Source organism: Mus caroli, unplaced genomic scaffold (assembly GCF_978045245.1).
Source record: "Mus caroli unplaced genomic scaffold, Mus_caroli_1 scaffold_19, whole genome shotgun sequence".
Classification (NCBI taxonomy): Eukaryota; Metazoa; Chordata; class Mammalia; order Rodentia; family Muridae; genus Mus; species Mus caroli.
The window spans coordinates 52,932,237-52,958,316 of NW_028227274.1; the positions used below are offsets into that span (position 1 = coordinate 52,932,237).

General features: G+C 41.9%; 1 protein-coding gene and 1 long non-coding RNA gene across 3 annotated transcripts in view; one reads left to right on the plus strand and one right to left on the minus strand.

The window, feature by feature from the left end:
• The window catches only part of Znf608 (zinc finger protein 608), a 104,666-nt gene extending 102,282 nt beyond the window's left edge, over positions 1 to 2,384 (minus strand). Inside the window, exon 1 of the mRNA XM_029471783.2 lies at positions 2,150 to 2,384. The gene's annotated coding sequence lies outside the window, so the exon portion shown is untranslated. The remainder of the gene's footprint in view (positions 1 to 2,149) is intronic.
• LOC115029858 (uncharacterized) lies at positions 129 to 18,929 on the plus strand. 2 transcript variants are annotated; one of them, XR_003835416.2, is made up of 3 exons: positions 129 to 203; positions 16,127 to 16,424; positions 18,713 to 18,929. It is a non-coding gene; the product is annotated as an uncharacterized LOC115029858 (long non-coding RNA). The 2 variants fall into 2 exon arrangements; XR_015046080.1 differs by lacking the exon at positions 129 to 203 and adding an exon at positions 8,857 to 8,940.
• Positions 18,930 to 26,080: the final 7,151 nt, after the last annotated feature.

Here is a 26,080-nt window from a genome sequence, read left to right on the forward strand (position 1 = left end):
AGGGAGAGGAGAGGGGGAGGGGAGGGAAGGGAGGGAGGGAGGGAGAGGGAGAGAGAGGGAGAGAGAGAGAGAGAGAGAGAGAGAGAGAGAGAGAGAGAGAGAGAGAGAGAGAGAGAGAGAGAGAGAGAGAGAGAATTAGAGAAAAAACTTTTCCGAACTTCTCATTCCGCTTTCTGTTGCAGACTTCAGAGTCGCCGTGATCAGTAAGTAATGATCTCATGTAGCAGACCTACAGGCGTCCTCTAGTAACGAGACAGAATGTGCTAACATCGGGATAAATTAGTGAAAGGGAAGAAAGAATAAGAAGAAAGGACTGAAAATCTGGGCTGGATTCCGCCTGTTAGTCGGGAAGTGGCATTTTTCCGCTCGTCCTGACATTTGATTTCTCCAACTAACTTAAGGAGCGGATGAAAGAATGGGGAGGAGGAGGAGGAGGAGGAAGAAGAAAGGCTGGGATGAGGAGCCGGGCTGGAGGAGAAAAAGAAAGGTGTGGAGGAGGAGGGAGCAGACGATGCAGGGAGCTGATAAACCAGTTAGAGCAGCTTTCGCCCGGGGCGGGGGGCGGTGGAGCCGGGAAAATAACGGCGTCTAAAAGGGGCTGTCTTGGAAACCTGAAGGATGTGATGTTTTCCTGTTTTATGTTGTTTTTGAGAAAAAAAGAACCGAGTTCTTAGAATAGTCCCTGAGGAGGGGTTAAAATCCTCCGCCGCGCAAGCCGATCTGTCATGTGGTAATTCGATAATTAGAGTCAAAAAGGTTTTTTTTTTTTTTTTTTTTTTTTTAAAGGCGACCTTTCTCCAGGACAATTTCTCTTTCTCTACACACAGCAAACAGTGCGTCTCTATTTTTTTTTTCTCCACCTCTCGCCCACCCCCTCCTGTGTTTAGTCAGATGGCCTCGGAGCTTGGCTTAGTATTTTTAATTAGCTGGCGTTTGGAAGCTAAAAGCAGTAATGAATTGTTGATGGATTGGAAGTGGAGAGTCGCTTTGCTGGAAATGTCGGGGCTGGGAGATTGGGGGATGGGCGCGTTAGCAACACCAACCATCTAAAAGGAGCGGTTTTGTTACAGTGCAAGCCTTTCACATCACGTGAGGATCAAGGGCTCAATTGGTTGTCGTGAGAACAAAAATGGTGACAAGCGTATCAAGAAAATACTGATCTGGTCTTTAAAAAAAAAGCTGAAGGTTTCTCCCTCCCCCCTGCAGCCCCCCTCCCCCCGCACGCCCTACAGTGGGCGAAGCTACAAGTTATGAATGTGAAACATTTCTCAGCCATCTAGGATCTCGGAAGTTCGGAAGGAGGGAAATGTAATGGCCACAAGAGCAAAGCAGATGTTTTAAAGAAACAGCTTATAAACCTCTCCTCAACTGATCTCCAATTTGTCGGCTTTCCCAAGGGGGCCAAGGCAGCGGACGCCTGGGGCGCGGTGGGGGGGTGGGGAAGCAGAGTACCTCGGAGCTGCTGGGATTTTTAGGATCCCCCTCCCCTTCATGTATTAAACAAAGAAAAACATTTTGCTAGCTCCCAAACAGGGACTTGTAATAAACACACCATTGTTACTATTTGTGGGGTTGTTTGGGCTGGGTGGGGCTCTCCCCCCCCAACACACACACACCTTCTCTTAATGGTGGGTTTTTTTTTTTCCTTGCCTTTTTTTAAGGTGGAAAATGGTAGTTACAGTCATTACATGTAATGGATGAATATTCCCTAGTTTACTATTAAATTACTGAGCAGGAGGATGTGACAGGAGAGAAATCGGCTTGTTCTACCCGGGTTCCCATTTGCCTGGCTCGGTCTGGGCGGGGGTCAGCTCAGCTCCGGTAGAAAGGGAAAGGAGGGGGAAGGTGCGCAAGAGACCTGACACGGAGGACCAGGGTGTGTAACTGAATCACTCTTAGTCTCCTTTGGGTTAAAGCCCAAAAGGTAATTTACTCTAAGTTAGTCCAAGTGCCCAGTCAAGCTTAATTTGTCTAAAGAAGTTACAAAGTCACCCTCCACTGAATCAAATTCACCCTTCTTGGGCTGTTCTAAATGCAAAGCCAAACCCTGTAACTAGTTCCTCATTTCAATGCATAAAACTCGCACATTCCCCTGCATGAATACCCCACTAAAGTGCTATATAGCGACACACCACGCAACCGTACTTACGGTCTGTATGGGAGCGAGTTGACCTTTTCCTTCTAACTGCATTGAGTGTGTTTGGTTGTAGCCGCTTTATTTTGGAAATTATAATTTCTTCAATTTTTTTTATTAAAGATGGACCAGCAAATGTCACAGACCGTCCCGTGTATTTTTTTTATAAAAATAAAAAAAAACAACAAAAAATAAAGCAAAAAAAAAAAAAAAACAGAACACAGAAATCCCCCCGGTGCACACATACACACACCAAGCTTGTTCTGGAACAGTGGAATCAGAACTGAAACACAACACACGCACAGGGGGAGTGGAGCCAAAGGAGCTCTCAGCCTGTATACCTGAAAGGGACTTTTCTTTGTTCCCAATGCCCTTTCGCACAGGACCAATCAGAGAGCAGCTTTTATGAAACTGGGCTCTCTCATTGGCTAGCTGCTTTCTCTTGGCTACTGTAGGGGGTTGAGATATACACACGTATAAAACACACACTGAGCGCGGGTGGGGGTGCGGTGGGGGGTGGCGGTGGAGACAAAGCGTTTTATTTTCCAAGCAGATTGGGGTTGCAAAACCTCCCGCAGGACGAAGGGAGGGGGAAAAATGGGGCGCCTGTTTCAATTACTACATCATTCACATAAAACACTTATTTATTAAAACACATCTCAAGCAGGCTGCGAAGAGAGGATATCGGTAAATGCAAGTTTGATTGTGTTATCTTGGGGGAAATAATGTGTGTGATCGCTCGGTGGCAGAGGGAAGCCAGCTGAGAGCTACCCGCACAGAGCGGGGACGCCGCGCGGTGGAAACCCAGGCGAGCGGTTTACTGTTCCCCCTTCCAAGTCCCAAGGACTCGGCAACCCAGATCTGCAGCTCCTGCCTCTCAGCCCTTCCCCACCACCTTGCCCTTCCTGTAATCCTTCCCCACCCTCACCCAAAAATATCTCTCTCTCTCTCTCTCTCTCTCTCTCTCTCTCTCTCTCTCTCTCTCTCTCTCTCTCTCTCATTAAATAAGAAAAATCAGTGGGGAGCGCCCGGTGATGGGGAAACAAGTAACCCTTTTGTTTCCAGGCTTCTGATCTGCAAGCCATGAACTGTGGACCCAGATCACCATTCAGCAAACCCACTGAATGATTCTCCTCAAATTACCAAGGAATCTCTCCAACTAATCCTCTGCGACCTACAGATAGATAGATAGATAGATAGATAGATAGATAGATAGATAGATAGATAGATAAGAAGGCCTGTGCAAACCACATTAACATCTCAAATGAGCCTTATTAAAAAATAAATCGATTTGTGGAAGATAAAATATACTAGGCATATTAACCCCTTAAACAGCCTTTGTCCCCAATTTTTCATTATCTGGATTATCTAAGTTCTTTTCTCAAATCTTTAACTCTTACGGCTGTCAGAGATTCTAAATTCTCTTAATGCTGTGTCCACAACCCACAAACATACAAAATGTTCCCACTTTTATGGTAAGACAAACACAGCTGAGTTAATGGGACTCATTTTCCAGGACAGGAGGCTAATGTGAAAACAGCCCGTTAATATATTTAAGCTAATGTAGTCTTACATATTAAGTCTTTAGAACATAGTTTATTTTTAGGTTTGCGTTGTTATTTTCAATTATTGTAGGAGCTAGAATGTGGGGACTTTAAAGTCACTTAGTCTTTGGGTTTCAAGTAAACCAATTATAACTCAGAGTTTGAAAGATCGGATATTACTGCAGTTTTCAGTTGACAATTGGAGTTTTAGACATGCCATAGCTTACGAAAATGGACACACAAGAGTAAATTGCCTCTGGCAGAAGACAACTATGATGTAAATGTTTGCAGGCGACTTTGTGGATCAATAAAAACATTTATGCCACATGTTATAAGTAATGGCTATTGACTAATGTTTGTGTTTTTTTAATATATTTACTTCATTTTAAAAAATGCCAATTTGTTGTTTCATGGCCCTAGATGAACTAGAGTAGATGCTGCAAAAACCAACAGACTGCAAGTTCTGACCTTGACTGCAGTGAGACACAGAAAGGGATTTCTAAGAGCACTGAGATCATGTCATCTCCTCTCTTACTCACATTGGAGATATACAATCACGAATCCTCAGGACAAACCAGACACCTAGGATCCACTCACCTTCTATTCTGGTAAACTGTACAGGTTTTACATTTATGTGTGGCTCCTTGGTAATGGCACAGTACCTTACAGAAGTCATAACTTTTCTTCTTTTAGAAGTGTGATTCCTCCAAAGACTAACTCACACTTGTGTGCTTCCTGTGTCCCTGGGGTGTTGTCTCCATTTCAGGCTGTGGTTACACCATATGTGACATTAGTTTAGGAAAAAAAAAAAAATCAACTATTATCTCTTAAAACAAAACCAGTTCTCAGGTCACTTAAGCATTATCATCTAGAGGCACTGGGAGAGGGTCAAGTTTTTTCAAAACACCCCATTACTAAAGAAAGCAGGGAGTCAAACCAGATCCAAAATGTAACCATCCAGATGTGTAACTGAACCCCTGTCTTCTACAGCTAAACCTAAACCAATAGTCTTTTTAGATAAACACCATTGGCCAACTTGAGTACATATTTAATTCAAATTATTTTGGCAAATCAAAGCACTTTTTTCCCCATTTTTATGAGTCCCACAGGCCCTTTATTCCCCACTCTGTCTCTTCCACCTCCCAAATTCTTCCAGGCAACTTTTGAATAGACTACTATTGTTATACTGGCTTTGCATGTGTTTGTTTTGCTTGACAAGGGGTGGAGGACAATCAAGAGGCATGTGAGGACTCTCAGATAATGGAAGGCTGAAAGATAATTAGCTACCAGCCTTGACAAGTGGAGTTACTCTCTTACCTCACAAAATTGGAAAGTTTGGCTCTGTTTACAGAACTGAAAATTTTTTATTCTGATTAATTTTTTTTAATCTAATCTCTTTGAGAATTTTATATTTGGGCACATAATTTCCACCTCTCTGTCTCTTCCCCTCCAATTCTTCCTGTGCACTCTATTCCCTTTCAAATTCATGACCTCTTATTATTACGTATATTTCTTATCAAAGTAATGTACCAGGGGGTGTAGTTGTCTTCCACGTGATATCCACTGCACTTCCTTGATCACACCAGTACACTCTTTTAACACGTGGACTTTGTAATTTTACGATTCATCAGGTGTCTATCCAAAGACACGAGAGACGGAGATGTCTGGGAAAAAGGAACAGTGTTCGGAGTTGAGGGATGGGGGAGACATGAGGGTAGTGTAAAAGAGGTAATTAGAGAGTGTCATTGCTCTTCCATGCCCCCCCCCCAAATCAGCTCAGCACTACACATAACACATCGTTAATAAGGAAGTGGAAGAATCCTGCTAACTTGGCCTTTAATCCTTTCTCCCTTTCTCTCTCTCTCTCTTTCTTTCTTCCCTTCTTTCTTTCTTTTTCTTTCCATTTATTTTTTTCCTGGAAAGGGCTCAAGAGGAGGCTAACAGCTTTAGGCAACAACACAGAAAATCAAAGTGATCTTTATTTGTGATTCTTTCTTCTGATTGGGGTTGAATTATTAAAGGCAATCAAAACCAGTTTTATAACCACCACCACCTCTTTTTTTTTTTTCTACAAGCAGTTTACTAGGCCGCCCAGGCTAGCTAGGCACTTGATATTCTCTGCTTTCCCAGTGGTAGGATTATAGAATCCTCATGGCCAGCAGACATCTTTCTTGAGTTTGTATTTACTTGGAAGCAAGTCGAAGCTTTTCTAACTCTACACATAACACACGCTTGGGGGTTCTTGGGAGCTCTCAAGATCAAGAGAAAAACTAGAAGAGAAAATCCTAAAATATAAATTATGTAAGCTTAATTTGCAGGCAAGAGACTTAAGTTAGGTGTAACTATCAATGTATTGGTTACCCACCAAAACTCTAGGGAATGACTCTTGTCCACCTGGAGCCCTTAAGCCCTGGTTGGCTTCTGCTTCCTTCCAGAGACTACGGAGCCGATTAAGGGGACACCCACAGAAGCATTAGAAGGTCTTCCCTCCTTTCACCTACAGATCATTGTTCCTAGTTGATAAAGAGCTTCTGAAAGGGGGGGGGGGGCAAAACAAAACAAACAAACAAAAATACGGCTACACCTTTATACCCTGCATACCAAATCCAACTCAAGTTTCCATTGAGTATTTTTAGCAATATCTATCTGGGGATAATTGTCATAAACAGAGTCAAATACTGCCATTTGGGGCAAACATTTGATAGTGTACATCACCCTAAAGTAACCTTAGACCAAAACAAAGTTCCAAGGGGAAAAAAGAGCTTGTATATAGAACCGTTTCAAGTCCTTGGTAGAAAGAGGTGAGGGAAGAAAGACCAAATGATAGCCCCTGATAGCAAAAAACACATTTCTGACAGGCATCCACAAATACAGACGTTATTCTATACCTTCTAACATTACCACATTAACTTTTGAGGTAGCTTTTATGTCCTACTAACACATTTTAGCCTGAAGTCTCACCAGTTGACCCACAAAGACAGGGAGATTCATGCAGTCTTGACAGCTCTTTGTAATCTAGCTTGGTTTAAACAACTTTAGACAATATAAGGCAACTATATCAAGTGATTTAATATTACAATGAATTTGAATAACAAAAAAATAAAAATATAGGGATATAGTTCCATGGTAGAGTGTTTGCTTTGCCTGCTTGATGGCATTGGTTCAATACCAAGACAGAAAGAGAAAGATGAGGGTGGCTTCTCTCTGTATGCTGGACTAGCTCTTGTTCTTCTGCAGGTCCAGTTGCTTAATGGGGGAAGAAAAGGCAGCAGCCTGTTCCTGCTATGCTTCACTGTGAGAAAACCCAACAAAACAGCACTTCCCCACCCCACCCCCACCCCGTCTCTGTCTATCTCTGTCTTTGTCTCTGTCTCTCTCTCTCTCTCTCTCTCTCTCTCTTCCCCTCTGTCTCTGTCTCTCTCTTATAAAAACACTTGTATAATACTTGCGTTAATAGAACAGCAATGTAGGTAGGTCAGCTTTAAGTGTCTCAAATCATACCTCATCTTGGCCCTAGGCACCAGCAGGGTGGTGTTGGCTACTGTGTCTGCATGGGTGCCCTAGCAGGGTCTGGGATCAGCTAGGAAACTCAGGCAATTGAAATCACATGCCATGAAAGCATTTCTAGGAAAGGAGGTCTCTTTTATGCCTCTGAAGACTGGGTGCATAAAGAAGATCAAAACACAAGCTGCGTTTTTTAGAACTACTTATTGGAGATTGCTGTTGCTGGTTTTATTACAATATGTATTTTACAGATTTAGGTAATAGCCCTGATTTTTCAAATCGACCTCTGTTTAGACACGTTTCACTTTGGGCTGTTTCTTGTCTGCGAAATTACAGTCATTTGCACGTTATTACAGTGAGTAGGAGACAGATTGTATTTAGCGCTGGGTGGGGGAAGGGTTATTATGGGAAGTGATCTGCTACGGTCAGCACATAATTTCAGCCTGAAGAAAATTGCTTCTGAATGGCTGGTCTGTTAGCCAGCCAAGGAATGGTCACTGGAAACGTCTGAAAAATACTTCTGCTTAGTCTGCTTTGTGGGGCTAGCCTCCTTGCCAGAAGGAGAAGCGATGGGGGTGGAGGGGTGTTTGTAAAACAAAATTTAAAAACTTGTAGATGAAATGTAGCTATTACTCTGTGTGAATTTAAAACAACAGGGTAGAAAAACACCAAGTTGGGAAAGGACAAAGGCTGTTGGATACAGCCATATATTCCCCTTTTCTTTGTGTCCTGTGGAGAGAATTACTGAGAGCAGATGGGTATAAGTATAAAAATTTGTGAGAGCGTTAACACATTGATGAATACATCTCTAAGATTTTTCATGTATAAAATGACTGCAGGAGGAAAAAGAAATGCTCAGGACAACTTTGTTATTGAGGGTGGCAGAACACCCCTAACTAGGAAAATACTCGGTATATTTCAAAGGATTTTCATACTTGATGAACTCCACTTTGTTCAGATTTCATAAAGTTGACACACGTTTAATAAAAGCAACGGTGGCGTTCATCAAAACCAGCAAACCCGAATTAGTGATTTATGTCCCTCATGCCTCTCCTAGACAGGTTTTGCATATTCAGCTAGAAGAACTCAGGGAGCCTAAAGTTGATTTTAAAGACTTCCATTTTGCTCAGCTTCTTGGCGGTTGAATGCTACTGTTGTTGAGAACAACTGTGCTTCTTTTGTTTGCTAAACAAGTCTTCCTAAAGGATGAATCACTACAATCATTTGGAGAATATGCAGTAAACAACAGAAAGTTGTTCTGCTATTTTCTCAGGAGAGCATTTCTTCCCCCATCCTCCTGCAGCTCCGCCAGTCTCCAGACTACTAGCCAATCATCGTTATGGAAATGTGGCTCTCAGCCTTCTGATTGGATGGCTCCTGGACCTGGGCTGTTCAGCTTTCTAGGGCTCAACAAAAGCTGACAGGCTAGCCTGTTGGATGGGTCCTCCTCTAATGAAATTATTTTAGTCATTTCTCCTTCTCTTCCTCATCCCCCATTCTCTACTCACATTTGCACACACACACACACACACACAGACACACACACACACACACCCTGTAAAGAATAGAGCACAACAATCTTGTTGGGAAGCTGTTAAACACAGAATGTTAAGATTTATCCTCATTTCTGTATATGATTTTGGGTAAATGTATGTCCCGTGTGTGCAGGTACCAGAAAGGACTTAAGATCCCCTGGAATTGAGGTCACAGCCAGCTGTGAACTGGGACTCAAACTTGGGTCTTCTGGAAGAGCATCAGGTACTCAACCACTGAGATACATCTCTAGCCCCTAAAAATAGGTTTTAATGTACCTCTCATCTAATATGTTCTTCTTGTTTAGGTTCTCACTTTGGGGCCCTGCTTCTTAGAGGGCTCCTACAAAATTGAACAGAACAAAGGAACATTTGCATTTTAGATTTGTAACCATTCTATACCCTGTTCTGAAATGATTTTGGTTAAAACTCTTTAAGTTAGCTAGGCAGTGATGGTGTGCAATGCCTTTAATCCCAGTACTCATGAGGCAGAGGCAGGCAGACCTCTGAGTTCGAGGTCAGACTAATCTACAGAGCAAGTTCCAGGACAGCCAGGGCTGCGCAGAGAATCCCTGTCTTGAAAACCAAACAATATACAAACAAAAAGAGATTGTATCTCGAGGAAGCAGCAGCTGGAAACATCCCTGATGAACACATTCCAAAAACTCTCCTTAATTCTTCCTGGAAGTTAATGCATTTAACCTTTACAGCAGACCAGAAAGCTAAGTACGAGTCTCATCAGATGAAGAAATGGAGATTGAAACCCGGAACCCTGTGGGCGTCACAGCTCTATTGCCTTGTCACAAAACTGTGTGCCAGCATCATAAAGCTTTTACGTTATACTCAGGAGCATTAGAGGGAATGAATTCTTTTCCTGGATGAAAGAATCCAAATATTTTCATATCAAAGAGAAACAAAGTGTCAAAGCTTCCACTAAAGATCTAGTCTGTGTCTGGTACAAAACGCGACACTGATGGATGAGCAGTTATGTGACAACATGTATCCTCTCTGGTCCTAAGATTCAGGAACGTGTACCCAGGCAGGCGATGTATATGTGCACTTGGTTGTCTTACACAAAGAATAACATAGGGTGGGGAGGATGGCTCAGTGGGTCAAAGGTGAGGCTGCAGACCCAAGACTGTTAAATCCAGATGGCACTGCACACATCCTTAACCGAAGCACCCGTGCACTTCTAGGAGAAGCAGAAAGCAAAGCATCTCTTTGAATTTTCAGGTCTGGATTGTGTAGCACAGCAACATCAAGCAACAACTGGAGCAACAACAAAAATGAGACAAAGTAGAAAGTGGGAACTGACTCCCAAAAGCTGCCCAGTGGTCTTCACATACACATTAATCTCACCTTCGACCCCCACGACACACACACACACAGACACACACACACAGACACACACACACAGACACACACACAGACACACAGACACATAGATATATACCATCCTTTTCAAAGAATAAATTATTTCGTAGATTACTCATACAATGTATTATGCCATTCTCTATATTAAAATATGAAAGAAAAGAAAGCTACAAGGATTTGGGGGAGGGGCACCTTTAAGAAGTACAATTTAACCCTTGGCATTGAAAACTTTTTCACATTACCCTGACATAGGGAAGCAACTTTAAGTGACAGTATAACACACATAAAACGTGCAAGCCAGCTACAGATTGCCTCTGAACCCTATCCTGTATTGTCACAGGTTGGTTTTCTTCGTTTGTTTGTTTTGTTAACCAAAGGCACATGAAAGGCTTGCCATGATCTATCTGCTCCTCCAGCATGCAGTTCTGAGACTTAAGGGAACACGTTACAACTTCCTCCCACAAAGTACATCTGATTCAAGAAGTAAAAATGTCAGTCCCATTGGGGGAACTGAGTCAGTAGAAATTAAGAAGTAAGGCCCTGGTATTTCATTGCAGGTATATTATACTTCAGAATAAAGAAAAAATCGGTTATTTAAATATCCTCTATTCACACCATCTTACTCCCTCAAAACATAGAACTGTATAAATGAGGCCTGCACAGTTCAGATGGAGAATTAAATTCTCCAAAGAAAATAGCAAAATAGAGGGAAAGACACTTATATATGCAACATTGAACAGAATTTGACTAAAGGAAGAGAAGAAAATGTTTAATCTTTATACAAAGAGGGCTAAGACATTGACACGGAAAAGAGCACTGGAGATAAAATCATGGTAACAGCTACTGTTCTTAACAAATAGGATATAATTTTGTGAAATAATAATGAGATTATAATACAAGGAGTTGCTGATAAAACTGTTACAGCAGAAAATGGATAAATCATTAAATATAATGAGATTTAACTATCACTGTGAGAGAAATGATATGTAATTAGAAAAAGGAACAGAATATAAAAAGAAAGCCCTGTTTCCACCCATGATTCCACATTCGTAGGAATCTGGTAATAAAGAGGAAATTATCTGAGCCTGTTAATAAATTATAGGCACCATTTCCAGTAATTATGATAGCAATAGCCCTCCTAAATCCAAGCTTATGTTCTATCAACCCTTCATTTTATTTAACAAACACCTGTATAACACCCTGTGCACAGAATTACACCAGATATTTGATAAGTATTAATTCATTTTCCGTGATTAAGTTTGAGCCATTCATCGGGTAATTCAGCAAACCTCTACTGTGCTTTATAAGGTTCTCAGAAGACAGGAGGAGGGAGAAGACATAGTCATCTCTGCCCTCATGATGGTTCACATTTCCTAGGGAAGATAAGATACCCGCCAAACTGAAAAGGAATTGATTTATGGTAATAAGTACAAAAAGTATGACTTTAGGAAGAAGAAAGGCTAGCTTTATCTAAGGAATCAGTCTATGCTCTGGGGAAGCAGCAATTTAAATTGACTGCCATGCTCAAACAGAGATAGAGGAGAGGTCTGGGAGTGAAGGAGATGAACATTGATGTAGAGGATGCAAGACTGGGGCTTGAGTGTCAGCCAAGGCTGGCTGAGTCTCAGAAGTCTTGAAGGAGAATGATGGAGTATAGAGAGAAGTCACATTGCAGAGGTGACTGTTAGGACCTGGCACAAAAGCTTCCTTTGGGAAAAATGGAAGTTGCCACCTGCATACCCGAGGTTCAGTAGTGAACCCTTGGCTCTGTGCTGTGTCAATGGAAGGCATGGCTGCCTCCTGTCACAAGTTCTGCAAAGAGGAGTTTGTGTTAATCACAGGGTGGTGGCCTACCCTGGATAGTAACTATGGGAAACGCTTCAATCTCTTCCACTTCCCAGGCTTTTATTGACATATATAAAAACTATTCTGAAAAGGTCTAAGAGTTAGCAAATGAATCATGCAGTACATGTCTGGACAAGTTTTTAGAAATCAGGCTATTAAGAATGTTTGGTATTAATTTGTTCAGAATGTCCATGTGTACGAAGAGCTCCCCAGGAACCTCTCGGAGTTGGAATGCACTGAGACATCGCTTATGCTAATGAGTACATTCAATAGACAGAAGGAAATCAGGCTGGGGATGTACCTCAGTCAGGAGGGCATTTGCCTCCCGAGCTCTTGATCCCCAGCACTGAATGAAGTCAGTGTGGTGGCACATCCCTGTAATCCCAGCACTCAGGAGGCAGATGCACAGGATCAAGGTCATCCTCAGTGACGAAGCAACTTTGAGGCAAATGTGACCTTTGCCATTCCCTGTTGCAAAACAAACAGAAAATAGACAACTCTTTTTTTTTTTTTTTTTTTTGGACTAAAGAAATCCTGAGTTTAGAAACTCCCAAACCAGAAGACACAAATGCTATAAGAATATTCTACAGCCTAACTACACTAACCAGAGCATGAAAGTGGATGTATGACTGAAAACCTAAACAGTAAGGGCTTTTTGTAAATATATATATATATATTTTTTTTTTTAAGAAAATGTTAAGTCAATAAACAGAACATAAGACCAAAAATGGGTCATCAGAGAATACCAACATGTAAATATAGAGCAAAAAATATAAAGGCTTGAGCAGCCCAGGATTGTGGTACATACCAAAAACCACAATACTCTAGAGGCAGGCAGAGGCAGGAGGATCACTAAAAGTTCAGTCAAGGGCAGCCTGGTCTAAGTGGTATCTGCACCGAGTTCCAGCCCAACCAGAGTTGCCTCAAAAAAGGCCCATCATCATCATCATCATTATCATCAGGGCAAAAAGGAAATATACATACTTGAATAAATACAAAGAAAGGTAGATTTAATCACGAGAGAGGGAGAGAGGGGAGAGGGGGGGGCAGAGAGAGAGAGAGACAGAGACAGAGAGACAGAGATAGAGACAGAGAGAGAAGAAAGAATTGGGAGTGTGTAGTGGCTCCCACCAGACTCATGAGTTTGAATGCTTGGCCCATAGGGAGTGGCACTACAAGGAGATGTGGCCCTGTTGAAATAGATGTGGCCTTGTTGGAGGGGGTGTGTCACTGTAGGGCTGGGCTTTCAGGTCTCCTAGGCCTACGTTCTGCCTAGCGTAGAATTCCAGTCTCCTAGCAGTCTTTCTATCAAGATTAGAACTTTCTGATCCACCAGCACCATGTCTTTCTATAGGCTGTCATGCTTCCTGTCATGCGGCTAATGAGCCAAACCTCTGCAACTGTAAACCAGCCCCAGTTAAATGTTTGCCTTTGTAAGCGTTGCCTTGGTCATGGTGTCTCTTCACAGCAGTGAAACCCTAACTTGGACAGAGTATGTCTGGGAAGTAAACAATCAATGCTTGCACATGATTCAGGAAAATGAAGTCATCTGCAGACGGAAAAGCTTCCGTTGTTTTTCCTTCAGGGGAGTGTTAAAATTAAATGAATTTTAACATTCAGCCTTGCAACCTTCATCACAATGTAATTTTAGAACAGTATGATTACCCCTCCTCCCAAAAGAAACTGCAGGTCTATTTATAGTGGCACATGGGCTTCAAATTGAAACATTAGAAATCACATTTACAGGGATTACATGGTAGTCACATCACAGTTATGACTAGAAAAAAAATGGGGTTGGCAAGATGGCTCAGCAAGGAAGGAACAAGCCCGATGCCCTAGTTCAATCCAGACCCCATATAAAGGTGGAAGGAGAGAATCAACTCCACAGGGTTGTTCTCTATCCTCTCCAGGAGTGTCATGGCATGCTCATACTCCCATACACATATCACACACACACACACACACACACACACGCACACACACACACACGCACACACACACACACACACACACAGAATCAACTCCACAGGGTTGTTCTCTGTCCTCTCCAGGAGTGTCATGGCATGCTCATACTCCCATACACATATCACACACACACACACACACACACGCACACACACACACACGCACACACACACACACACACACACACACACACAGAATCAACTCCACAGGGTTGTTCTCTATCCTCTCCAGGAGTGTCATGGCATGCTCATACTCCCATACACATATCACACACACACACACACACACACACACACACACGCACACACACACACACACACACACACAGAATCAACTCCACAGGGTTGTTCTCTATCCTCTCCAGGAGTGTCATGGCATGCTCATACTCCCATATACATGTCACACACACACACGCACACACACACACACACACACACACACACACACACACAGAATCAACTCCACAGGGTTGTTCTCTGTCCTCTCCAGGAGTGTCATGGCATGCTCATACTCCCATATACATGTCACACACACACACGCACACACACACACACACAATATTCATTATTCTTTATTTAAGAAGAGAAGAATAAGTTTGATCACAATATATGACCATCACTAGTAAAAAAAAAAAATTCACTTTTGGAAACCATCTGACTAATCCTTCGTAGAAGTTAAAATGAGAAGTTCAAGCTCTCTATCCTAAGGGGAAATCCTGGCACGTAGCAGATAGTCATTCCAGTTATCTTTCCGTGCCCTTTCTGCACTCTGCTGACCCATTCTATCTGCTAGGTGAGGTGACTCTGAACCCTTTAAATGATTTTCTTTGCTGGCAGGCACAATCTTGAGCATTCTTAGCTGAGGGTGCTGAAGAAGAATGGCAGAAGAAAAGGACTGTGTGTCTTGGTTTCTGCACATTCAGCTGGTAGGTCCCTGAAGCCTAGGAGGCCCTTCCAGCACCAACATTCTGCAGCAAGAGCCACTCAGTCTTGCAGTAGAGAACCACCAACAACATTCAATGGCCTATTCTCTCACACCAGTGTTCACTTCAAGACCCAGGGCTGTTTGCATTGAAGATTACCTATAAATATGGCCTAACACAAGATCATGGACTTATGAAGAGGTGGTGCGTACGTGTGTGCATGTGTGCGTGAGTGCATGCATGGGTGTGTGTGTTTAATTGGTTTGGGCTAGCTTTGTAGATGACAGTGTTATGTTGTAGTGTCAAAGGTTGGCCATGGCTGGGCCTTACAGCTTCCCCTGGCATCCTCCTAGACACGATGATGGCTGAATACCTCTTCAAATGTACAACAGAAGGGTGATTTTTTTAAAGCAGTTTCCTGAGGAGAAATTACATGCACATTCTTATGCACATTCTTCTTCGGTGACTCCGGTGGACTAGAGCATCCCTTTTCAAAAAGATATTATTCTGACTGAGAGGAAGAGCTGCAGAGAGAAACAACTGGATTCCTAGAGCCTATGCAAAGGCCTAGTGGTACACAGCTCTAAGCCCAGAGCTGAAGATGGGAGTGAGAAAGAAGAGCAAGTCCTCTTCCAGGAACTCATATCTTCAGCCTTACGGGTTTGGGGTTTTGTTTTTGTTTTTGTTTTTTGAGTGAATTCAGGCATTCTAAGGAGCCCAGTTGTTACACCCACTGGAGCAGGAGTTACAGGCAGTTGTGTGACATTCCACTGGGGTTCTAGATACTGAACTCAGGTCCCCTGGAAAAGTACTATGGACCCATCACTTCAGCCCGAGTTTAAGTCTTCAGAGTAAAATTTCTCTGTTCAAACTGTTCTCAACTTTCTCTTCTGTGATTATCCAAGGGTAATATAAAAATATACCATGAACAAAAACTGCCTCTTTTTTTTTTTTTTTTTTGGACAGTTTCTCCGTGTAGGCTTGACTGTCCTAGAACTCACCCTGTAGACCAGGCTAGCCTCGAACTCAAAAATCCGCCTGCCTCTGCCTCCCAAGTGCTGGGATTAAAGGTGTGTGTCACCACTGCCCTGCAAAACCTGCCTCTTTAAAAAAAAAAAAAGTTTATTCTTATGTTCATTGCCTTATTAAAATATGCTTTGTGTAGATAAAAAAAATTAATGTCTATGCAGCTGTATCTCAGCTCAGAAAGGGAATCCATAATAATTTTGGAAAGACACATCACAGGACTGGGTTCTGGTAGAGGGAACACTAAGACGGTACTGAAGCACCCTGACGATCTCCGTAGGTTCAACTGCGGTTGCTGTTGTCTACAGTTTTGTGTCAAGCAAAGCTCAGTCCTAGAAGCTTCAAGGACAGCTGAAGCTGATGTGTTTCACACTTTTGATTGGCCATCGTCAGAGCATCCCTTCCTGGTGGACCTTTATGTTTGACGTGATGCCAGTGGAGTTGACTTAGCAGCACTGAGCTCGAGCACGGTCTGGATTACAAGGTCTAAGACAACGTCCGTCACGATCTGGCACCTTCTCGAAATGGCACACATGACCATTCTAGTACAGCAGCCTTGGGACTCGAGGTCTTTAAAGGTGAATTGCTTAGTCTTTATGAGCCATTCTTTGAAATTACACACACTAGTCATTTCGGGTGGCTCCTTTTCCTAACTTGGTTCAGAGTAGATTCCTGGAGGACTCTTACTTGTAACCCCAGACAGTTGGTTGCTAGAGCCAAACGTGTCACTGGAAAAACTCCCTTCAAAGGGAGGAAACACATCTCTCTCTCTCTTCCTCTCTCTCTGTAGGGCTCTATGGGAGCATGTCGAGCAACTTTGAATGACAGAATTTTTAAGCCACGCAGTATTTAAACCGAGTGTCAGTTGCCTCATTTCAGTGAAGAGATTTGGAATAAATAACCTCTAAACTTTGATCCAGCTCTAACCATGAAGTTACCAAATGGGAAACAAAAACAGAGGCCTCAAGAACTCTCTCTACAGGATTGTACGCAAGAAATTCACTGAGAAATTAGATAATTGTATTGATATAGAGTTAGGGTTTTGGGGTTGTTTTGGTTTGTTTATTTACTTATTATCCTAGTTTTGTTTATACAGCTGTGATAAAGACCATGACCAAACGCAACCTGGGGAAGAAAGGGTTTATTTGACTCACAAATCCTGACCACAGCCCATTACTAAGGAAAGGCAGGACAGGAACCTGGAGGCAGGAACTAAAACATGTCTCAGAGGAAGGCTGTTTAACTACTGTTAGCTAAATAGTCCCCATTTCTTGATTATATTCTTTCTTCCGTTATCTTTATTTTTACCTCCCTGGAAATCATATTGAATAAATGTTATTTACTTTTTCATTGAGGTACATTGTCTGTGTTTCTTAATCACTTCCTAAGGCCTCCCATGGTTTTTCTTTGTTTGTTTGTTCAGTTGTTTCATTTTGCCTACATTGCTTTGCTAGGGCTGAACTATCAAAATACTACAGACTCAGTAGGTTATACAATGGAAGCTGTCTCTTAGAAGCCCCTTGCTCTCCTGAAGCCCCTTGCTCTCCTCGTAGGCTTTCCCTATGAACGACCACATCTGGTCTGTTTCTTCATGTGTTCAGATTCCATCCTATTTCAGGAACATTAGTGAAATTGAACAAGGTTCACTCACAGAACCTCATTTACCCAACAGTTACCTCATCTGTGACCCTGTTTCAATATATCCACACTTTGAGGTAAGTGGTCTTAGGGCTTGTACATCTGGATCTGGGATATGCACAGCCAATGAAGTTTGGCATCCTTTTACCTTACACGCTACCTCAGTGTTCTCACTCACTAATTGGACCATAAGCCTATCCATTATGCAGACAGTCCTCTTCTCAGAGAACTTTTATTTTAATAGTCTTCATTTCAATTTCTAAAAGTTCTTGCTTGTTTTCATGCCAGCCCATCCTTTTACTTATGCATTATTTCCTCAAATCTTTCACAGCATTATTCTCTCGTAGTTTAGATGCATTCTTTCTTCCTCGGGAGTTAATTCTGCCTGCTGGATTTTGACTCTTCCAAACTCTACAAATTACTGGGCATACCTTATCATCTGAGCTTGAAAGCTCAAGAGGGGCATATCTCTGATTTGTCCTCTAGCTGTGGTATCTCCTCTGAGTGTTTATAAATGCCTGGACAAGCCCTGTAGTAATCACCTTATACAATTTCTTACTTAAAGATATCAGTTCAAGAGTTTTGTCCTGGCTGTCTCCAAAATATTTTGATGATTTTATTGAACACCTCAAAGAAGGAGGCACTGTATTAATCAAAAATATCAAATAACACCTCATATTGCAATCTAAATATAATTAGACCACTATTAGATTTGGAAAATGGAGAATATTCCAGGAGGACCTATTTAATATTCTCCCTTATGCTTAGAAAAACAACAACAACAAAATCAATGTAACAGTGGCCATGGCTAAGCATGAGAGCAAATACCAAGGGTATTTGTTTTTCATGTATTGTGTAAAGTTCTGTCATCTCTGAACACAAACCCAGGTGAATAGACAAGGTGAATAGGCGAGAATAGACAGCATTTTTAGGCTTAGAGCCATCTTCTCAGCCCATATAGTTCATTCTCAGTGAGGTCCTTTTCCTGTATCTGCCTGTGGAGAAGGGAAAGAGAGGAACTGGGAGAGAAGGTCTCTGGTGTCTCTTCATATTGGATGCTGTCCTTATATGATCAAGCTCCAGTCTTCTAAACTTATTTAACCTAAGTTTTCTTTCTTCCGCTCTTCAGACATAATTACACTGGGGAGTTCAATATATGAATTGTGGGAACTGAAAACATTTACTACACAAGTGTATTTGTTTATTTGATTTTGTTTGTTTGCTTTAGATGCTGGTCCTGAATCTACAATCCTCCTGTTTCCATATCCAAATGCTCGGGTCATAGGTGTGCAGCAGTGTATCCAGGCAACAGATATTTTCCTGGATAGATGTGCCATTAAAGGCTTCAAGAGAACAAATCTTAACTTCTTATACCATTTATCTTTCTTCCCCCAAAATCAAACTGTGACTAGACATGCTGAAGATTGCTTGAGTATGTATAAATAAAATTTGATTTCACTCTATCTTTAGTATGTATTTAGTGTCTTTATTGCTCATTGAACCAGGGCTCAGACTTGCTGAGTGCATTCTGGGTAAGCACTCTACCTCTGAGCTACAGACTCAGGTCTGGATTTTACCAATTTACAGCTCAAAAGACCACTGTAACACAAGAAAATGAAGGTGCAACAGCACTAGATAGAAAGGGGGTGAAACACTTTCCAAAGAGAGGCTGGTGTTGAAAGAGGTTAGCAACAATGGCCACATTATAACAGCAATAAAATTGGGCTGGTATGTTTCAGTCAGTAAGAGTGAACATCTGGCTTTATGGATCATTCAAGGTCACAATTAGCACATCACAGTTAGAACAGTAACCAGTCCTGGGACTTTGTATCAGTGCAAGTTGATCCATATATCACTTCACTTACTGGGGGGACTTATTGGAGGAGACAAGAGCATACAGAAGCAGAGCACAGCCAGGGTCTTGATCTCTAGTAACATGTCACATCTGCAAGAGTAAGCCACATCTGTGTAATTCCACTAGCTTCACATCTGTAGGGATACAATACGCATGTATGTATTTTTGCATGACTGATATTAAGACCAGCTCTGTACAAAGAAAATCATGTGGCCAGTGGGTAGGAAAGATCTCTTACTGCAGTAGAGATTTGGTGATGGACAGTTTTTGCGGTCAGGCAGCTGCTAAGAATGGGGCCAGACAACATGGAATTAACTGTCCATTGGGAGTTAGAATCCGGGGTTCCTGTCCTACTTGCTAATCAACTGTAGTGCCTAGGGCAAGCCACTTCAGTTTTCTTCTGTGCCCTAGTTTTTCTCGTATAAATTGGGACAATAAGCTCGCCCTACTTATCTCGTTAGTTTGTTGTGAGGGTCATAGAAGTCGGTGTGACTAAATGTACTTTGATTCATGAAGCTGTGTGTGTGGAGAAGAACAATGCCTCTCCTGTCCCTCATGAGAGCTGCAGCTGTCACCTCTAGAACCAAATGCAAGCCACCATGAAAAGCACACCAGATTTAGTCACTCATGGCTCTATGTGACATAGAAACCTTCAGCAGGAAGACTCAGGGAACAATGTCTATGTCATGGCTTAGGCTCAGTGAAGCAGGGTAAGCCATGCACAACTGTGAGGACAAGGATTGGGCCTCTAGGAACAGGCAGAGCAGGCCAACAAGAAAGGCCTGTCTGTTCGGGTTTTTCTTGCATTTATTTATTTGTTTGTTTGTTTGTTTGTTTGTTTAATTAATTTTTTGTAGAATCTCTTCCTCCTGGGCGTGGAGCGAACTCTTTTTTTTTTTTTTTTTTTTCTGGAACGGGGTCTTATCACTTACTGACAAACAAGGAGGTCCAAGAATTTCTTTATAGCTAGCGCTTACAGAAAGTTGGAGGTTTGAGTCAGGTGTTCAGGCTTTATGACTGGCATGAGGAAAAAAGTTGAAGTTTCTATAAGGTGCTTTAGGGAATGAGTAGAGGTTAGAAATCGGAAGATGTAAGGGGCTCACAGAAGCTTTGCTGCAGGGGCTTCACTTGGGGTCATTTTTCTCTGAGACCTAAGAAATATAGATTTCCACAAAGGTCATGCAATGTCTTTCCCTTCCCTTCCCTTTCCCCCTTTTATTTTATTTTGAGACAGGGTTTCTGTGTATCCCTGGCTGCCTTGAAACTCTCTTGGACTAGGTTGGCCTCGAACTCATAGAGTTCCACTTAACTCTGCTTCCCAAGTGCTGGGATTAAAGGCGCGCACAACCACTGCCCGGCTGCATTATTGTTTCTTTCTATGCTGTCCAGTGAAGGTATTAAACCTGGCATCTGACAGAACTCCAACATGAACCCTGTGGACTATAAAACAGGTCCTATGGGTTTGCTAATACTAAACCTCAGATTGCGCTTCTGGTAGGCATTGATAGACGCGTCACATTGTTATGTATATGTGTAGATAAACATGCCAAATGGCAAGCAATCCTCACCTGTAGGGCATGCTGAGATAGAATGGCACATATAAAGGCTTGGCCAGGTAGTCTAACTTTGTAGAAAACGGTGAGCAAAAGAACACTCTCGATTTATTTATTATTTCTCCCTGCCCTTTTCCTCCTCCTCTCTTCTTCTTCTATACTGAGAAGTAAACACAGGGTATTCTGGGAAAACATGTTAACAGTGATCTGTACTTTCAACCCTTAGAGGAGGTTCTAACTCAACAACTCTTCATTTAAAGATGAAAACTTGGACATTGAGTTAGCATGTGGCTTGTCCACAGCTGCACATCAAAGATAGTGACAAGATCCTTCTGATGTTTAAGTAACTCATAATTTTTCCTTGGAACCAGTTTTCAAGTTCAAAATAAGAGACCGAGTGAAGGTGGTAGTTAGATTTAGAATATGATTCCTGGGCTAGACAAGATTCTCCATGCTGGTATGGACATAAAAGGAAGCTCAGGCACAGCCATGATTAAGCATGTCATGCCAGTAAAAGGCCAGATATCCACCAAACAAGTTTCATAAAAGAAAGCTATCCAAGTTAGCTGAAGGGAAGAGACCCTGAACCACAAAAGTGTGAACAGAAGCAACACATTTCAGAAGTCTAGTCTGGCTCGCTAAAATGGGTTTGGAAAGAGAAAGAATAATAGTGATTTTTATTGAAGGCTATCTACAAGTCATGATACTAAGAAGCTCACATAATTCTCACTTTAAAAATTTTAATTTAACCAATCAATAAATAACAATCGTGTTTTGGTGAAGGAGTGAACCAAGCAATTATGGCAGAGCTGGAGCTTGAGCTACAGATATTCACATTCCATCACCAAGGTGGGGAGAGAGAAGAAGATGGTGTGTAGTTGTAATATCACTAGGTGAGGAGCCAAGGTGTACAGTGCGGGTCTCCCGCAGAGTGGCAATGAGTCTGAGTATAAGTAGTTACACAGAAGCTATATCTAAAATTGTCTTTAAGTTGTAACTTAGCTTATAGTTGACGTCTCCTGTTGTTTGAGGTTACATATATGCATTTTACATTTACATTTCACTCTAGATTTTTTTTTTTGTTTTACAAAAAAGGTTGATTGAATCTTGTCAAATAATTAGTTGTAGAGGGTTAATTCTTATACCAAACAATAATCAAGTAATGCAAATAGTAGTTAAATATTTATAGAATTATAGAACAAAAAATCTATCAAATGTTAACTTGCATCTTTATAATCCTGTGATGAATTAATTGATTCTTTATTTTTGAATATTTATTGAGTCCCATGTCATCCCAGGCTCCATTTTAGATATGAGAAACACCAAAGTCTCTATTTAATGGGACTTATGAAGTTACAATATAATAACAAAACAGCTAACAAAATACAGTGATTTCAGATAGCAACAAATGCTATGAAGAAAACAGGAAAGGCTGACATGAGGGAGATGGCACGGGAGAAATTTATTTCTTTATCTTCTTCCTTTCATTCAAATATATATGCATGAGGCTCTTCTTTTTATAATATAGAATATTCCTCAGGATTAATTTTTCAAGTTTAAAGACTTTACTATAAAAAATACCATGCAAATAAATAAAAACATCACACACAAAGATCAACCAGACCCAAGGTCTCTGTAGCTCAATGAACATCTACACCAGTGGTTCTCAACCTTCCTCATGCTGAGACCCTTTAACATAGTTCCTCATGTATCATGGTCTCCAACCAAAAACTTGTTTAGTTGATACTCCATAACTGTCATTTTGCTACAGTTATGAATGATACAGTACCTATTTGATATGCAGGACATCTGACATGTGACCCACAAAGGGCTCATGACGCACAGGTTGAGAACTGCTGATCTTAGACTCCGGATTTGACACCAAAGCGTGGATCTTCACACTGAACTCCGCACATCCAGTGTAAGACACATTTCATGCACCCACCCACAACCAAGTCCACAATCTCCCATGACAGAGCTAGAACTAGAAAAACACTTAGCTTTGTATTCACCTTCATTAACTTGTGTCCATAACCTGCACTCAGTCCTTCATTCCCAGATATTTAGTTTTCTCGGTTTTTTTTTTCTCCCTGCTATTCTGCACTAAGCATACATGTATTTACATATTTACATATATTATTCCCCAGGTTCCCCATATGAGAGAAAACATGCACTCAACATGCATTTATTTTCTTTTTGAGACTGTGTCACCTTGCTTAATACCATCCATTCTAATCCCATCCATCTCCCTGAAAATAGTTTAACTCTTTTTTATTAGTTCTGAGCATATGTACATACCAATAAGAATTGGATTTAAAGCAAACTTCAGAATTATGCTTTAATTAAAGGGAATATTAACCAAGAATTGCTTGCTTCGTTAGTGCCAAGCCTGGAGAAACCATGGCTGCCTGGGCTTTGTGTGCCTGAGGGATGGTAGGTTCCTTGCAGTTTCCACCCCTCTGTTGGCCTTTTGCAGCATCTCCGTTCCCAGTAACTTAAAGCCTGGATCCCAGTCAGCTGTTAAAGATTGATGAATTAGCTTACTGCTGTGGTCTGCTCAGTTCACATAGTAAAAGCACGGGACACATCCAGCCATAAAATGAGGCCAAGTTGAATATCCAGGCTGGTGTCCCGAAGTTATTACCAAGGAGCTCCCAATCTTGGCTGTATCATTTTCATGACGTCTCCATTTCATTTTCATCAGCAAGGAGGCTGTGTTGGGGAAACATTGTCTGCCATACATCATCAACACATACATACATACACCTTTTATATGCACACTGCTATGGAAATGTGCAGACCTTATTTCTATAGATCTTATTGCCTATGGTGTTATGTCTGTAAGCGCCTATTGTGTCACTATGGTTAATACAGAATTTGGTCCCAGATGCTGCTTTGCCATGCACAACAGTGCATGCCTGCCACCCCGGCACTCAAGAAACTGAGACAGGCAGACATTGAGTCCGAGACCATTCTGAGAGGCATGAGTAACAAGATTCTGCCTCAGAGAAAATAATAAACAAGAAACTTAAAGATAATGTTTTTTTTTGGGGGGGGGGAGGGAGGCGGGAGATAAAAATGCTCATTCCAAGGTTAAATAAGAGGGACTAGGAAAGATGGTGAGATGGGACTAGAGAGAAAGGGACTTGGGGAAGGTAAGGTGAAGTTTATCCCATGGGTGGAGGCGGTGGGAAGGGAGGGGTATCTTGCTTACAAGAAGATATCAGATCCCACAGAGATCTGGATGGCTGTCACACCTTCTATGGAAGCCAAGGGAGACGGTGTGTACTTTGAAAAAAAATCTCATTTAGCTTGGACCGAAATCTATAGGCTTCCATTAGAGAGCTGTCCCCAGTGTTCCTCCTTGGAACGGGGCAGGCAATGCATTTCTTCCAGTTGATCCAGATTCCCTGTGGGATACTGACTCCATCAAATGCAGATTGACATCTATTTGCAGTGCAAGTCGAAACGGGCGGTCTCACTCTGAATTATTTAACATGGCAACATTTTGCACATATAAATCATGTCCGGCTTTATTAGATTAGGCCAATTGAGGAAATATATACACCTGCCTGTCATGTAAAGCCCTTCATCCTAGGGAGCAGCCTCCCCAGGGGGACATCCCAGGAAGTAAATTGAATACTGAGTGGTTTACCCAATGATAGGCTGGAGTTGAAAATTGAAATTCTTGCGTGGACATTGAAATTCACATCAAAAAATGAAAAACTACCTATGTCTCCTGGTTACCAGGGTACTAATCACCAGAGAACTTTAGATTGGCACGACTATGGTGGTTGCCCCTGTGCCTTTATGTTGGAGCTGAGCCCTGTCAATGCAGTAGTGTACCTAAGGTCCTTTCAGGTCTTTAGAAGAAAGACCTCCTACAAATGGCAGAATATCACTTGCATTAAATCCACCAAGGAGCTTGCTGTGATTCCTCGGCATTTAGGGGAGGGGTGGGAGATGACAAGCATTTTCCCGCGAATTAAAAGCACAGAGATTAGCAAGCAAGGACTTTTTAATCAGACCAGGCAGCGTAGTGATGCCCAGCTGATAGACTTGATTTCTGTTACAAGAGGCGCGGGTAGGGTGGGGGCGGGGTGGCATCCAGGCCTGTTCTCCCTGTACTCAAGAAATCTCAGAGAAGAATCTCTCATAAAAACAGACTGCCTCTCAAATAACAGCCCCATGCTAAAGCTCTTCCCAATTGAAGATGGGAGGAGGGGACAGCGTTAAAAAATAGCATGTGTCTCCACACAAATGTCCCCCTCCCCCCGGCCCCACCCCATCTCCGCCCTAGTTAAAAGGAGAAATCTAGTCCTCTGAAGGAGAAAAGCCCTACGAGGGGGCACCCAGCGCCATTACTCTGAGAACTGAGAGGCACAAAATGAAAAGGCCACTGGTCTCAGTTTACTGCCACAATGGCCTTTTATGAGAGGGATTAGACACGCCAGGAGCTGGTGCAGCATTCAGCGGTGCCCCTGACGACAATCTGGAAAAAAAAAAAAAAAAGATGATAAAATCAGTTTGTCGTGAGGTTAAACCACCAAAGACTTCCTAGATTGGCTTTTTGGAAGTTTCTTCCTTTGGAAAGAAGATGAAAAAAAGAACGAACGAACTATGGGCTCTAAGCTATTTTTTTTTTCTCCTCCCTTTCTCTTCCTCTCCCCAACTCCCGATGTGTAAGATGCAGCATTCAGAAAACACGTTGAACGAGCTGAAGCATTAAAAAGATCAGTCTTTGGCTGCTGAATGAAACGCTGCTGTGCATGTGACTCACATATTAAACGGAACCTGCCTTCAAAGCCCATTTTACTGCCTAATTATATATACACAAAATGTAGCTGTCTGTTTCAATCAAATCATAGGAAAAGGAATAAAACTGGTCTAAAGATGCAATTTTCATGGTTTGTCATAACCTTAGAAACACTGCTAACGCCAAAGGAGGTAGTGCAGCTGCACAGCCCTGATAAGGCTTGGGCAATTGTTTTTCTTTTAATTATTACTTTATAAAGACATTATACCTCCTCCTAGTCGGAAGAAGGGAAGTTAGTGTCCTCTGTCTCCTCTCTTGCTCCCTCCCTTCCAATTTTCACAGGGAGTTTGTTGATATGCATTATAGCTGGGGCTGGGAGCCAGCGTAGCTATGGAAATAATATTTAAGTAACCACATAACTACAGGCTTTCC